The following is a 5,366-nucleotide window of genomic DNA, read 5'->3' as shown; positions in this document are numbered from 1 at the left end:
GGAAACTTGTTTTTCCAGAAAATCCGCTAAAAAAAATGCAGTCAGATTCCTATCAGAACTGCCTTTGGATTATAACCGCCATCTTGTTCCCTGTAAGGATGAAAGTCCGAGATTTGGATCATATATGCTTGGCTGTAGCTGGTTCTGTGTTTTTAGTCCAATTAGGGATGGATTTTTGGTCCCTGGGTTTTTTGTGGTTCCTTCTCTCAGGCCGGAAGAATGGGTTAGGAAAAGACCAAAAAAAAAAGGGGGGGAGCAAAGCCGCCGCAGAGCCGGAGCCGTTCTCCCTCTGGCTCAGGAAATTCCAATGTTAATGAAGCCGCCTGGGAAGGGTGGGGGAGGGTTCAGAGAAATAGGAGAGTAGCACCTCGGAATATAGCCAAAATTGCTTGTCTTGCTTGGAATGACTATTTTATCTGAGATTCCCGAGAGGTGTGTCACCTATGTGTGTTGGCTGTGTGGAGATTGCCCCCAGGGGTCTGGCCCGCTGAAGCCGTGGTCAGATCCTCCGCTGCCAGTCCAAAGCCCAGCGTCAATGTTCCCCTTCTGGGACGCTGCACTCCCGGCTCCAAAATCAGTCGCTGTCTCCCGGGGACTTCTCGTCCCGCCAGCTGTGTCACTGCGCCGCCCCTGTGGACTGGCTAGGCCCCCTCCCGGGGTTAGTTCAGGGGAGCAAGGCTGTGCCCCGTGCTTGCGCCATGACAGCGCCCAGTCAAAAGCCCGGCGCCAAGGTTCCCTGGCTGGGACACTGCACTCTCGGCTCCCAAACCAGTCACTGCCTCCTGGGGACTTCTCCCACCAGCCTTGTTGCCACGCCGCCTGCGTGGACCGGCTGGGCCCCCTCCCAGGGTCAGTTCAGGGGGGTAGGTCTGCGCCCCTTGTTTGCGCCGTCACAAGATTTTTGAGTTCAGTTCCCCTGGGCCCAGACCTAAGCCCGGCGCCAAGGTTACCTGACTGGGACGCTGGCTCCAGGCTCCGAAAACAGTTGCTGCTTCCCCGTATTTGTTCGTTCTCCATCTCTAAATCTGTGTTTGTTGTTCAGAGTTCATAGATTGTTATGTATGTGATCGATTCACTTGCTTTTCCAAGTCTTTGTTGTAAGAGGGATCCGAGGTAGCGTCTACCTAGTCCACCATCTTGGCCCCACCTCCGACAAATCTGTTTTTAAGATGATCTCTAAATTCTGGTGGACTACACTCAAGGTCATTTTTTGGGTCTTGTAGACATGTTTTAATTATCTTCAACTTCAACTTGAACTTGTATATGAGCAATTGATGGTCTGTTCCACAGTCTACCCCTGGCCTTGCTCTGACTGATGATATCAAGCTTTTCCATTGTCTCTTTCCACAGATGTAGTCAATTTGGTTCCTGTGTAATCCATTTGGTGAGGCTATGTGTATAGTCTCCATTTATTTTGGCAAAAAAAAGGTATTTGCAATGAAGAAGTCATTGGGCTTGCAAAATTCAATATGCAATCTCTGGTGTAGTTTCTATCGCTAAGGCCATATTTTCCAACCACTAATCCTTCTTCTTGTTTCCAACTTTCACATTCTAACCATCAGTAATTATCAATGCATCTTGATTGCATATTTGATCCGTTTTAGACTGCATGTTTTGGAAAAAATCTTTAATATCCTCATCTTTGGCATTAGTGTTTGGTGTGTAAATTTGAATAACAGTCCTATTAACTGGTCTTCCTTATAGGTATATGGATATTATCCTATCACTGACACCACTGTACTTGGATAGATTATAAAATGTTCTTTTTGACAATGATTATAACACCAGGCCTCTTCAATTTGTCTTTCCCGGCATGGTATACCATATAATTGTCCCATTCGATATGGCCAATACCAGTCCATTTGAGCTCACTAATGCCCAGGATATCGATGTTTATGCATTACATTTCATTTTTGATGACTTCCAATTTTCCTAGGTTGATATTTTGTGTATTTCACTTTCCAATTATTAATGGATGTTTGCAGTTGTTTCTTTTCATTTTGAGTCGTGCCACATCAGTAAATGAAGGTCCCAAAAGCTTGACTCCATCCACGTCATTAAGGTCAACTCTGAGGAGGCAGGTCTTCCCCAGTCATAGTCTGAGTGCTTCCAACTTGTGGTGCTCATCTTCCAGCAAGATATAAGAAAATGTTCTCTGCTATTCCTAAAGTTTTCACTGGCCATTTTTTTCAGAAATAGATCACCAGGTCTTCCTTCCTATTCTGTCTTAGTCTGGAAGCTCATCTGAAACCTGTCCACCATGGGTGGCACTGCTGGCATTTGAAATACATGTGGCATATCTTCCAGCATCATGGCAACATGCAAGCCACCACAGTGTGACAAATTGATGGATGTGTGGGGAGAAGCTTTCTGGCCACACCCAAACACACTGAGGGACCAAGTTACTGGGGCTGAGAGCTGCAGACCAGGATCTTTGTGAACATATAAGTTGACTAGCATAACATAGTTCATGAAGAAAATTTTCTACATCCTATTTTGGTGAGTAACATCTGGGGTCTTAATAGCTTGTGAGTGACCATCTGAGATACAAACTATTCATCCCATTTCATCTGCAGCAAAGGAGAATGAAGAAAACCAAAGACACAAGGAAAATATTAGTTCAAAGGACTAAGGGACCACATGAATCACAGCCTCCACCAGTCGGAGCTCAGAAGAACTAGGTGATTCCCAGCTACCAGCACTGACCACTGTGACAGGGATCACAATAGAGGGTCCTGGACAGAGTGGGAGAAAAATGTAGAACAAAATTCAAATACACAAAAACAGACCAGACTTACTGGTCTGACAGACACCGGAAGAACCCCCAAGACTATGATTCCCAGATGCCCAACTAGCTCAGGGCTGAAGCCACTCCCAAAGTCCACCTTTAAGACAAAGATTAGACAGGCCTATAAAACCAACAATAAAATACATGAGGGACATGCTTCTTATTTCAATGAAGTATAGGAGACCAATTGGGCAACACCTGCCAAAAAGCAAAAAACAAGAAGGCAGGAAGTGTCAGGAAAACTGGAGGAATGGACAAAAGTAAACCAAGGTCAAAATGGAAAAGTGGAGAGTGCTGACACATTGCAACCAATGTCACAAAACAATTTGTGTATAAATTTTTGAATGAGAAACTAATCTGGGTTGTAAACTTTCACTTAAAGCACAATAATTTTTTTAAAAAGCTATTTTATTTAGTTATTAATTCTTCCCATTTTATTTATTTATTAACATCTAATTTTTTAATATGACATTTTATTCTTTCTGATTTCCTTGTGTCTATTTTCTGACCTGAGCACAAGGTTAAATCTATTTGTGCTCACCTCGGCGGCACATATACTAAAATTGGAATGATGCAGAGAAGATTAGCGTGACCCTGCACAAGGATGACACGCAAATTCGTGAAGCTTTCCATATTTTTAAAATAGGGAAACAGAGGCATCAATATGTAAAAGATGGCAACAAAAAACAGGGACTAAATAATCTAGTCACAGAAATTTCATATGGAAAGGAAGTTAAGGAAACATCAAGAAATAAAAAATTGATTTAAACCTAGAAAAATAGAGGTAAATTTTAAAGTAACCACAAAGGAAATGAACAATCCTGCAAATCAAATAAAAAAGAAGAAAAACATGAAGATTCAGCAAATACAAAATCAACAACAATAAAAAAGATGAAAAGAAAATACATAAAGAAAAACAACTCTGCACAGAAAATTAAGTGGAACAAAGAAACTGCCAACAACACAACCCAAAAATACATGAAAATGACAGCAATAAACTCATACCTATCAATAATTACACTGAATGTAAAAATTAAATGCAACAATAAAGAGATGGAGCGTGGCAAATGGATTTAAAAAATGCTCCATCTATATGCTGCCTAAAAGAGACATACCCTAGACTCAAAGACACAAACTAAAACTCAAAAAAAAAAAAACAAAAAACTCAAAGGATGGAAAAAACATATCAAGCAAACAACAATCTAAAAAGAGCAGGAGTGGCAATATTAATCTCTCACAAAATAGACTTTAAAGCAAAATCCACCACAAAGGATAAGGAAGGACACATATAATGATCAAAGGGTCAATACACTATTTTTTTTTTTTTACACTAGGAGGACATAACCATAATAAATATATACGCACCCAATGACACGGCTCCAAAATATACAAAACAAACTCTAACAGCATTGAAAAGAGAAATAGACAGCTCAACAATAATAGTAAGAGACTTCAACACACCACTTTTGGTGAAGGACAGAACATCCAAAAAGAAGCTTAATAAAGACATGAAAGATCTAAATGCCACAATCAACCAACTTGATCCCATAGGCACGTACAGAACACTCCACCCAACAGCAGCCAAGTACATGTTCTTTTCCAACATACATGGAACATTCTCTAAAATAGATCACAAATTAGGCCACAAAGCAAGCCTTAACAGAAGTCAAAACATCAAAATATTACAAAGCATCTTTTCTGACCATAAAGACCTAAAAGTAGGAATCAATAACAGAAAAAGCAAGGAAAAAAATTAAATACATGTAAACTGAACAACAACTTGCTCAAAAACTACTGGATCATAGAAGAAATCAAGGACGGAATAAAGAAATTCATAGACTCAAATGAGAATGAAAACACATCGTACCAGAACCTTTGGGGCACAGTTAAAGCAGTGCTCAGAGGTCAAGTTATAGCAATAAATGCATACATCCAAAAAGAAGAAAAAGGCCAAAATCAAAACATTAACCCTACAACTTGAACAAATAGAGAGCTGCAAAAGAAGCCCTCAGGCACCAGAAGAAAGGAAATAATGAAAATTAGAGCAGAAATAAATGGAGAATGGAAAAATAATTGAAAGAATTAACAAGACCAAAAACTGGTTCTTTGAAAAGATCAACAAAGTTGGTAAGCCGCTGGCCAAACTGACAAAAGAAAAACAGGAAAGGAAGCAAATAACCTGAATAAGAAATGAGATGGGCAATATCACAACAGACCAACTGAAATTAAAAGCATCATAACAGAACACTATAAAAAATTGTACTCAACAACTTTGAAAATGTAGAGGAAACAGGCAAATTTCTAGAAACATGCTACCTACCTAAACTAACACAAACCAAGGTAGAAAAAATAAATAAACCTATAACAAAAGGTTTATTATTTTTTTTTTATAATAAAAGCAGAAATTGAAGAGGTAATTAAAAAACTGCCAACCAAAAAAGCCCTGACCCTGACAGCTTCACTGGAGAATTCTACCAAACTTTCACAGAAGAGTTAACACCAGCGTGACTAAAGGTATTTCAGAGCATAGAGAAAGATGAATGCTCCCAAACTCATTCTAGGAAGCCAGGCGTAAACC

At 40.0% G+C, this 5,366-nt stretch overlaps 1 non-coding gene across 1 annotated transcript; it reads left to right on the top strand.

The window, feature by feature from the left end:
* Nucleotides 1-3,321: 3,321 nt before the first annotated feature.
* Nucleotides 3,322-3,427, top strand: LOC111752314 (U6 spliceosomal RNA). Its single transcript, XR_002787278.1, has one exon. It is a non-coding gene; the product is annotated as a U6 spliceosomal RNA (small nuclear RNA).
* Nucleotides 3,428-5,366: the final 1,939 nt, after the last annotated feature.

This window comes from Loxodonta africana, chromosome 23 (genome assembly GCF_030014295.1).
Source record: "Loxodonta africana isolate mLoxAfr1 chromosome 23, mLoxAfr1.hap2, whole genome shotgun sequence".
In the NCBI taxonomy this organism is placed as follows: domain Eukaryota; kingdom Metazoa; phylum Chordata; class Mammalia; order Proboscidea; family Elephantidae; genus Loxodonta; species Loxodonta africana.
The sequence above is the reverse complement of the archived record's forward strand: the minus strand, read 5'-3'. Positions and strand labels throughout refer to the sequence as shown.